The following is a 10,936-nucleotide window of genomic DNA, read 5'->3' on the forward strand; positions in this document are numbered from 1 at the left end:
GGTGTGGTGTGGGTGAGGGGGGTGTGGGTGAGGGGGTGAGGGGGGTGTGGGTGAGGGGGGTGTGGGTGAGGGGGTGAGGGGGGTGTGGGTGTGGGTGAGGGGGGTGTGTGGGTGAGGGGGTGGGTGAGGGGGGTGTGTGGGGGTGGGTGAGGGGGGGTGGGGGTGAGGGGGGTGGGGTGAGGGGGGTGTGGGTGAGGGGGGTGGGTGAGGGGGGTGGGTGAGGGGGGTGGGGGTGAGGGGGGTGGGTGAGGGGTGGGTGAGGGGTGGGTGAGGGGTGGGTGAGGGGGGTGTGGGTGAGGGGGGTGTGGGTGAGGGGGGTGTGGGTGAGGGGTGGGTGAGGGGGGTGTGGGTGAGGGGGTGGGTGAGGGGGGTGTGGGTGAGGGGGGTGGGTGAGAGGGGTGTGGGTGAGGGGGGTGTGGGTGAGGGGGTGAGGGGGGTGTGGGTGAGGGGTGGGTGAGGGGGTGGGGGTGAGGGGGGTGGGTGAGGGGTGGGTGAGGGGGGTGGGTGAGGGGTGGGTGAGGGGGGTGGGTGAGGAGTGGGTGAGGGGGGTGTGGGTGAGGGGGGTGTGGGTGAGGGGTGGGTGAGGGGGGTGGGGGTGAGGGGGTGGGGGGGTGAGGGGGGTGGGTGAGGGGTGGGTGAGGGGGGTGTGGGTGGAGGGGGTGGGTGAGGGGGGTGGGTGAGGGGTGGGTGAGGGGGGTGGGGGTGAGGGGGTGGGGGGGTGAGGGGGTGGGTGAGGGTGGGGCGGGGTGAGGGGGGTGTGGCTGAGGGGGGTGTTGGTGAGGGGGGTGTGGGTGAGGGTGTGGGTGAGGGGGGTGTGGGTGAGGGGGTGGGGGGGTGAGGGGGGTGGGTGAGGGGTGGGCGAGGGTGAGGGGAGTGAGGGGGGTGTGGGTGAGGGGGGTGTGGGTGAGGGGGGTGGGTGAGGGGGGTGGGTGAGGGGGTGGGGGGTGAGGGGTTGGGTGAGGGGTGGGCGAGGGTGAGGGGGGTGAGGGGGGTGTGGGTGAGGAAGGTGTGGGTGAGGGGGGGTGGGTGAGTGGGGTGGGTGAGGGGTGGGCGAGGGTGAAGGGGGTGAGGGGGGTGTGGGTGAGGGGGGGGTGGGTGAGGGGTGTGGGTGAGGGGTGTGGGTGAGGGGTGGGCGAGGCTGAGGGGGGTGAGGGGGGTGTGGGTGAGGGGGTGGGGGGTTGAGGGGGGTGGGTGAGGGGGGTGTGGGTGAGGGGGGTGTGGGTGAGGGGGGTGGGTGAGGGGGGTGGGGGTGAGGGGGGTGGGTGAGGGGTGGGTGAGGGGGGTGGGGGTGAGGGGGTGGGTGAGGGGTGGGTGAGGGGGGTGGGGGTGAGGGGGTGGGTGAGGGGGGTGGGGGTGAGGGGTGGGTGAGGGGTGGGTGAGGGGGGTGGGGGTGAGGGGGGTGGGTGAGGGGGGTGGGTGAGTGGGTGAGGGGGGTGGGGGTGAGGGGGGTGGGTGAGGGGTGGGTGAGGGGGGTGGGGGTGAGGGGGGTGGGTGAGGGGTGGGTGAGGGGGGTGGGGGTGAGGGGTGGGTGAGGGGTGGGTGAGGGGTGGGTGAGGGGGGTGGGGGTGAGGGGGGTGGGTGAGGGGGGTGGGTGAGGGGGTGAGGGGTGTGTGGGGGGTGGGCAAGGGTGAGGGGGGTGAGGGGGGTGTGGGTGAGGGGGTGTGGGTGAGGGGGGTGGGTGAGGGGGTGGGGGGGTGGGTGAGGGGGTGTGGGTGAGGGGGGTGTGGGTGAGGGGGGTGTGGGTGAGGGGGTGGGTGAGGGGTGGGTGAGGGGGGTGGGGGTGAGGGGGGTGGGTGAGGGGTGGGTGAGGGGGGTGGGGGTGAGGGGGGTGGGTGAGGGGTGGGTGAGGGGGTGGGGGTGAGGGGGGTGGGTGAGGGGTGGGTGAGGGGGGGTGGGTGAGGGGGTGAGGGGGGTGTGGGGGTGGGCGGGGGTGAGGGGGGTGTGGGTGAGGGGGGTGTGGGTGAGGGGGGTGTGGGTGAGGGGGGTGTGGGTGAGGGGGGTGTGGGTGAGGGGGGTGTGGGTGAGGGGGGTGGGTGAGGGGGGTGGGGGTGAGGGGGGTGGGTGAGGGGTGGGTGAGGGGGTGGGTGAGGGGGGTGTGGGTGAGGGGGGTGGGTGAGGGGGTGAGGGGGGTGGGGGTGAGGGGGGTGGGTGAGGGGGTGGGGGGGGTGGGTGAGGGGTGGGTGAGGGGGGTGGGTGAGGGGGTGGGGGGGGTGGGTGAGGGGTGGGTGAGGGGGGTGAGGGGGGTGTGGGTGAGAGGGGGTGAGGGGGGTGTGGGTGAGGGGGGTGGGTGAGGGGGTGGGGGGGTGTGGGTGAGGGGGGTGTGGGTGAGGGAGGTGGGTGAGGGGTGGGTGAGGGGGGTGGGTGAGGGGGGTGGGGGGGTGTGGGTGAGGGGGGTGGGTGAGGGGTGGGTGAGGGGGGTGGGTGAGGGGGGTGAGGGGGGTGTGGGTGAGGGGGGTGTGGGTGAGGGAGGTGGGTGAGGGGGGTGAGGGGGGTGTGGGTGAGGGGGGTGAGGGGGTGGGGGTGAGGGAGGTGGGTGAGGGGGGTGTGGGTGAAGGGGGTGAGGGGGGTGGGTGAGGGGGGTGAGGGGGGTGTGGGTGAGGGGGGGTGAGGGGGGTGTGGGTGAGGGGGGTGGGTGAGGGGGTGGGGGGGGTGGGTGAGGGGGTGGGGGGGTGGGTGAGGGGGGTGAGGGGGGTGTGGGTGAGGGGTGGGTGAGGGGGTGGGGGGGGTGGGTGAGGGGGGTGGGGGTGAGGGGGGGGTGGGTGAGGGGGTGGGGGGGGAGGGGCAATTGCCAGCCTCACGGAAGGAAATTACCGACAGACAGTCCTGAGGTGGGCAGTGGGTAGCGGATGGTCCCTGGGGGGTATTTACCAGCCGGGGTCTCATTAACCCCCGCGGGCCACCAACTCCTCACAAACAAACCCCGGGGTCAGACTCACCGCTCACCGCGGCGCCCGCAGAATCTTCTAGAACTCTAGCCTCTCGCCCCCACGCTCCCGATTATCCCATTGACCCCAGAGGTCTCCAGTCCCGCTCTGTCTCCTCAGGAACCTTCTCTTCTCACTCGGCAGCACGAAACGGGGAGGGAATTCGCCAAAAAACTTTCTCGGCGAGCATCACAACACAACACAACTCCGCCACTGAGAGACGCCCCTCTACCACTACAGCGATCCCATTGGCTTCCAGCTGCCGCCTTCCATTCGGTTCTAACAGATGATTGGATAGAAGGAACGTCCGTCATGTGTTTCTTTTCATTTTAGTGGTTTAACGCGACGTCCATCAAATATCCCCGCCCCGTGCCTTATGCGATTGGGTAAAGGAGGTGCCACTCACCCATCAACTGCGCCTTCCCAGCCGTCACCAATATCTCATTCTAGATTCGACATTCGATTGGATAATATGGACGTCAATCTCCTGATTATTGTCCTGCAAGTGGTTGAGGTAAACGACAAGCAAACGCCCCTCGCCTTCTCCTGCGTGTTGTCTAGAACACGGTTCCCATTGGTCAATCCTCCCATTACCTCATTCCAAACTAAGAAGGCGATAGGCTAACACGGTCATCAATCACCTTTATAAACAATCCACACCCCACCCCTCCCCAAACCAGGCTTTGAGGCTATTCGATTCTCGACCGTCATCTCGCCTGGAATGTGATTAGCGATTGGTCGAAAGAGGTGTCAATCCAAGGGGGACCCGCCCTATTGTTTACTTTGCCTTTGGGCCTTGCAATGGCAGCAGCCTGAGTCATAAGTGGATGTTTTCCCAGCTTCTAATTCAGAGGGGAAAAAATACAACATAGGAGCCCAGCAGAGGGCAGTGGATAATCGAAGTTTACATGGAACATTCCCACCTATAAGGGCTTTTACATAAATTGAACAATCACCTTAATGCTCTTTAAAGGTTTTACCATAAATTTATTGTGCCTCAGCTCAGTGAGCTGGGAAAAATCAATGCTGGAGGGAGGATTTTTTTTAAAATATAAATTTAATAAAATGTAATGCCTGGTTACACTTTATAGAGTCGATTAATTACTTTTGAAGTGTTGTAATGGAGGAAACAGTGTGATAACAACCAGGTCATCTGTTTTAACAATGCTGTCTGAGGGATAAGTATTGGCCAGGACGCCAAGAAGAACGCAAAATAAAGTAGTTAAACACTGCGGATGTTGGAAATCTGAAATTAAAACAGAAAACGCTGGAAATACTAAGTAGGTCAGGCAGCATCTGTGGCGAGAGAAACAAAGTTAACGTTTCAGGTCGTAAGAACATAGGAAATGGGAGTAGGAGTAGGCCATTCGACCCATCAAGCCTGCTCCACCGTTCACTAAAATCATGAGTGATCTTCTCGCTCAAGTCCATACCGCCCCCTCCCCCTCGCCCCACCTGATCCCCATATCTCTTGATTCACATGCTGCCCAAAAATCTATCAGTCTCAGCCTTGAACACCCTATATCAAAGCACTGAGCGTCCAAAGCCTTCTGAGGTAGAAAATTTAAAGGATTCACAACCCTCTGAGCGAAGCATCCTCATTGAAGAGTAAAGGGTTAATGGGTATGTTAATTAGACAATGATGATGGAGGCAGGACATCAGGGTCAGGTAACCAAGAGACTCCAAGGGAAGAAGACACCGACGTTCTGTTTGGTGGAGGCAGTGGCATTGAGGTGTTGTCACTGGGCTGGTATTCCAGTGACCCAGGGTAATATGCTCTGGGGTCCTGGGTGCGAATCCCACCAGGGCAGATGGTGAAATTTGAATTCAATAAAAATCTGGAATTAAAAATCTAATGATGACCATGAAATCATTGCAGATTGTCATAAAACCCATTTGTTCATTAATGTCCTTTAAGAAAGGAAGTCTGCCGTCCTTAATTGGTCTGGCCTACATGTGACTCCAGGCCCACAGCAATGTGGACAACAATGGGCAATAAATGCTGGCCTAGCCAGTGATGCCCATGAACGAATAAATTAAAAATGTCTGTGTCCGGAGTACAACATATTTATCATGAGGTCTTGGGTGTAAATGGTGTAAATAAACAGTTTTAAGGAAAACTAAATACTAACTATCTCCATGCCACTCATAACTGTAAGAGAAACCTCATCGACCCTTTGTAGAGGACCAAGTCCCGAACAGGCTGCCCTGCTGAGCAGAGAAAGTTGCTGGTTCTGTAAGATATAAAGGGTTTTGTTAATTTCTTTATGTCTAAGGGTTGTAGTAATCTGACCCTTCACTCTGAGGTCTGTGCCTCCTGCCCCTGTAAATTTATTTTTGATGGCTGGATCTCATCATCATTAAGCCAGTTCAATTTGTCCGATAAAACTGTGACCCCAGCCTCAGTGTCCAGTTTAAATTCTATTCTGTATCCTTTGACTTCCAGCTCAACAGAACTGCTTATTGTGATCTTTTATTTCCATAAAACCTTAAGATATAAGACGTAGGAGCAAAAGTAGGCCATTCGGCCGATAGAGTCTACTCCGCCGTTCAGTGGGATCATGGCTGATCTGATAATCCTCAACACCACTTTCCTGCCTTTTCCCCATAACCCTTGATTCCCTTGCTGATTAAAAATCTGTCTACTTCAGCCTTGAATATACTTAACGACCCAGCCTCTACAGCCCTCTGTGGTAAAGAATTCCACAGGTTCAATACTCTCTGAGAGAAGAAATTCCTCTTCATCTCTGTTTGAGATTATGCCCTCTGGTCCTAGACTGTTCCACAAGGGGAAACAACCTTTCAGCATCTACTGTGAAGGCTGAACCAAAGTATTTATTTAACTCCTCTGCCATTTCCTGGTTCCCATTATTATTTCCCCAGCCTCATTCTCTAAGGGGCCTATGTTCACTTTGGCCTCTCTCTTCCTTTTTATATATTTAAAGAAGCTCTTACTGTCCATTTTTATATTACTTGCTAGTTTACCCTCAAAGTTTATTTTCTCCCTCTTTATTTTTTTGGATCATCTTTTGTTGGTTTTTAAAATTTTCCCAATCCTCTGGCTTACCACTAATTTCTGCCACATTGTATGTTTTTTCTTTCAATTTGATACTGTCCTTAACTTCCTTGGTTAACCATGGTTGTTTTACCCCCTCCCTTGAATCCCTCTTCCTCACTGGGATGTATCTTTGTTGTGAGTCATGAACTATTTTCTTAAACATCTGCCATTGTTCATCAACTGTTTTTTCTGCTAAACTCCTTTCCCAGTCCACTCCACCCAACTCTGCCCTCATTCCTTTGTAATTAACCTTATTTAAGTTTAGCACAGTTATTTCTGACCCAAGTTTTTCACTCTCAAGCTGAATGCTAAATTCTACCGTGTTATGGTCACTGTTTCCTAGGGAATCCTTTACTCTGAGGTCATTTATTAAACCTGTCTCATTACACACTACCAGATCCAAAATAGCCTGATCCCTGGTTGGATTCATGACACATTGTTCTAAGAAACTGTCCTGAATAAACTCTATGAATTCTTGCTCGTGTCTACCTCTGCCAATTTGATTTTCCCAATCTACATGAAGATTGAAGTCACCCATCATTAATGTACTGCCTTTTTTACATGCCCTCATATCTCCTGATTTATTCTCTATCCGACAGTATAACTACTATCAGGGGGCCTACTGACTGCTCCCAGCAGTGTCTTCTTCCCCTTGTTATTTCTTACCTCCTCCCATATGGATTCTACATCTTCCAATCCAGGATCCTTTCTTGCTATCGTACTTAATCCATCTCGTACTAACAAAGCTACCCCACCCGCTTTCCTTCCTGCCTGTCCTTTCGAAAAGTCACATACCCCTGAATATTTAGTTCCCAGCTTTGATCCCCTTGTAAGCACATCTCCGTAATGGCTATAAGATCATACCCATTAACCTCTATTTGTGCCACTAATCTATTTATTTTGTTCCGAATACTACGTGCACTTAAGTAAAGGGCCACTAATTTTTGCCTTTTTACCATTTTTCCCCCTTTGATCCTATTTGCTGCTGTTTCTTTTATGTTTGTACACTCTGTCCCTTCCTGTCACACTCTGGGTATCATTATCTAAATAGCTGCCCTGCAAGGCTGCCATGTCCTTTTGCTTTGTGAGCCTACATACCCCCTTTCCAGAACCCTGCCCAACTCTATTTAGTTTAAAGACCTCTCTACAGCCCTAGTTATTCAGTTTGCCAGGACACTGGTCCCAGCACGGTTCAAATGAAGCCCCTCCCAGCGGAACAGTTCCCTCCTACCCCAGTACTGATGCCAGTGCCCCATGAACTGAAACCCATTCCTCCCACACCAGTCTTTGAGCCACGCATTTAACTCCTTGACTTTATTTACCCTATGCCAGTTTGCCTGTGGCTCAGGTACTAATCCCAAGATTATTACCTTGGAGGTTCTGTTTTCTAACTTAGCTCCTAACTGCTCAAATTCTTTCAGCAGAACCTCCTTTCTTGTCCTATCAATGTCGTTGGTACAAACATAGACCACGACAACTGGATCCCTCCCCTCCCATTCCAAGATCCCCCCCAGCCCTGAGAAGATATCCTTAACCCTGGCACCAGGCAGGCAATACAGCCTTCGGGACTCACGCTCATGGCTGCAGAGAACAGTATCTATCCCCCTAATTATACAGTCCCCTACCACTACTACATTCCTATTTCCTTCCCCCCACTTGAATGGCTCCCTGTACCACAGTGCCCTGGTCAGTTCACTCATCCTCCCTGCAGTCCCCACTCTCATCCACACAGCTTGCAAGAACCTTGTTGGACAGTTGCAGGGGCCGAGGCTCCTCGAACACTACCCCCTGTGTCCCCACACCTGCTTCACCTGCAGTCACACCCTCCTGTCCCTGATCACAGACCAAATTTCAATTACCTAATCTGAGGGGTGTGACCACCTCCTGGAGCAAAGTTTCCAGATAACTTTCCCCCTCCCTGATGTGGCGCAATGTCTGCAGCTCGGACTCCAGCTCCTTAACTCGGATCCAAAGTTTCTCAAGCTGCAAACTTTTGATACAGATGGGTTCGGTCTGGATCACCTTGATGTCCAGCAGCTCCCACATGCTGCAGCAGCAACACATCACCCATCCTGCATCACTATTGTATTTTATTCAATTTATTAATTAATTGCTTTAGTATCTCTACTCATTACACTTTATTATAATTATTTTTTATACACGCCAGTATCGATCTTATATTTAACAAGCTATCTTTAAGAAAAAGAGAAAGAAAAGACTAGAGATCTAAATACAAACTAAAGACCTTACTTTTACTTTAAAGACTAGAAATACTCACCAACCCTACTCACAAATCAGCTGCTCTCCGTGCTCTTCCCTCTCGTACTCTTTAATGGTCTCTCACTCTTCTCGCACTTTCTCACTGTTAAGGGCCCCGCTTCTCTTACACTTGCTCCCTATAAGTGACCACACTGTTTCTCTCAGACTCTCACCCTGTAATTGACCACACTGTTTCTCTCAGACTCTCTCGCTGTAAATGACCACACTGTTTCTCTCAGACTCTCTCGCTGTAAATGACCACACTGTTTCTCTCTCACTCTCTCGCTGTAAATGGCCACACTGTTTCTCTCAGACTCTCTCGCTGTAAATGGCCACACTGTTTCTCTCACACTCTCACCCTGTAATTGACCACACTGTTTCTCTCTCACGTGATCATGCTGCTTCTCTCACACTTGCTCCCTGTAAATGACCATGTTGTTTTTCTCTCACTCTTTCTCCCAGGAAAAGATTAACCTCAATGTCTTTATTTCCAATTCCCTGTAATTTAGAATGGTTGGAATCTTGATTCAGCCCTCATCCCTTAAATTATGCTTTAAATCTGCAGAATTGTTTAAAATGTCCGGTCTTGCCACAGAGAAAGCATTTGGCTCCCCGTGTTAGGCATTCTCCATGGTGATGCTGCTCTTTGACACTGCATCTGGAACATTTTAAATGAGTGTAAGGGTCCTGCTAGCCCCTTCAGTGGTTTTAGTGGGCTTTCTTGTGGGTGTTTTGGTGGGCAGGGCTCCAAACATTGGGCCTACATACAGGATTGACCCCTCCCCAGCCTCAATGTCTCCCTGAAGTACACCCCAATTCTGCTTTTGCTGCTCTGCCCACCTTGCAATCTTCAGCCTTCTCTAATGTTGAGTCCTGTTTAATGGTAAGTTCAACAGTGCCTCATAGAGCACACCAACTACAATACAGTCATGAATTAACTCATGCTTTAAAGCTCCATAGCCGCAGCGACTGGCCAGTGTGTACAAGTCATTAATAAATGAAATTATGGATTCACCCAACCTCTGGTTCCTTTGATTGAATGACTAGATTCTTCTTAGGGCTGTAGTATTTATTGAAGGCCCTCAAAACCTCCTCGTTGGGTGCCTTGTCTTGCCAGGACATCATCAGCTATTGATCCAATCGATCTTGTTTTCAACTCCCACTCCAGGGCCTAGCCCCACCCTATTTCTATAAACTCCTCCACAGCTCCCCAAAACCTCTAATCTGACCTTGTCAGCGTCGCCGATTTTAATCGCTCCACCATTGGTGGCTGTGCCTTCAGCTTGCTAGACCCTAAGTACTGGAATTCCCTCCCTAAACTTTTCCACATGTGTACCTTTTATTCTTTTAAGCTGCTGCTTAAAACCCACCTCTTTGACCAACCTCTTGGCCATATACCCTCATGTGTAGCTCAGTGTCAAATGATGATGCTGCTGTGAAACACTTTGGAACACTTTATTGCACTTGGGAAATACACATCATTGCTGGTGTTTAGTGGTGACAGTGCTACCCACTGAACCATGACTGACAATTTTTTTTTTAATTCAGTCACAGGCTGTGGGCTTCGCTGGCTAGCCCATCCATATGCCCGTCCCTAATTGCCCCTTGAGAAGGTGTCGGTGAGCTGCCTTCTTGAACCACTGCAGCCCGTGTGGTGTAGGTACACCCAGAGTGCTGTTTGGGATGGAAATTAAGAGCTTGGTTTTAAAATAGCAATCGCTCATAGGAGAAGGAAAGATCAATGTTTTATGGTTTCTGTGCCTGGGAAAAATGAGAGGAGGAGTAGGAAATTTGACAATGAGTTTTTGTTTTTGACACAGTGAAGATTTAGGGAGAAGAAAAGACACATATAAATGTGTCGTCTCTAAGGAAGAAACAGAGACAAAAGCTTGGGCTAAAGGCCATGGTATCATTAAAAGCTGACAGATTTATGGTTATGAAGAGAGATTTGAGATACTGGAACTATTTTCCTTTGAACATAGAAAGCTAAGGAGATTTAATAGACCATTTCCACGCAATTGTATCTGTCTCCTTGTGATAAGGATCAAATACAAACGCTTGGAAATGGTCTATTAAATCTCTTAAGCTTTCTGTGCTCAAGTGAAAATAGTTCCAGTATCTCAAATCTCTCTTCATAGCTGTGAATTCGCTCCCACCATCAACATACCTTCAACATTTTCATCCTTGTTTTCAAATCGCCCCATAGTCTCAGCACCTCCCTATCTCTGTAATCTCATCCAGATCTACAGCCCTCCGAGATCTCTGCACTCCTTCAAATCTGGTTTCTAGTGCAGCCGTGCCTTAAACTACCAGGGCTCTGAGTTCTGGAATTCCCTCCCTAAATCTCCCTGCCCCTCTCTCCTTTAAGACACTCTTTAAAATCCACCTCTTTCACCAAGCCTTTGGTCACCTGTCCTAACATCTCCTTTTGTTGCTCGGTGTCACATTTTGTTTGATAACACTCTGGGAAACATGTTTTAAAATGTTATAAATGCCTCTTATTGTTCAACCTGTGCTGTTTTGTCCCTATAACCTATTCACTTAATCTGACAGAAATAGGAAAGCATTGTGTGCATTACTTTTTCAGCTGAAGCTATCTACTTTAATTTCATTTCCCTATCCTGTTTTTATATACATATCGAGTTCCCTTTAACTAAAGTCACATGGCGGGATCTTCCGATCCCGCCGCAAGTC

The 10,936-nt window shown here is 52.1% G+C and overlaps 1 protein-coding gene across 8 annotated transcripts in view; it reads right to left on the bottom strand.

Moving 5' to 3' along the window:
• Nucleotides 1-3,162, bottom strand: part of tnrc6ba (trinucleotide repeat containing adaptor 6Ba) — a 149,218-nt gene extending 146,056 nt beyond the window's left edge. For 3 of the 8 annotated variants that reach the window (XM_078531795.1, XM_078531791.1, XM_078531794.1), the window contains exon 1: nucleotides 2,937-3,160. The gene's annotated coding sequence lies outside the window, so the exon portion shown is untranslated. Of the gene's footprint in view, nucleotides 1-2,936 lie in introns of all 8 variants that reach the window. The other 5 variants (XM_078531788.1, XM_078531789.1, XM_078531796.1 and 2 more) reach the window with 3 other exon arrangements.
• Between the last annotated feature and the right edge of the window lie 7,774 nt (nucleotides 3,163-10,936).

This window comes from Cetorhinus maximus, chromosome 29 (assembly GCF_964194155.1).
Source record: "Cetorhinus maximus chromosome 29, sCetMax3.hap1.1, whole genome shotgun sequence".
Classification (NCBI taxonomy): Eukaryota; Metazoa; Chordata; class Chondrichthyes; order Lamniformes; family Cetorhinidae; genus Cetorhinus; species Cetorhinus maximus.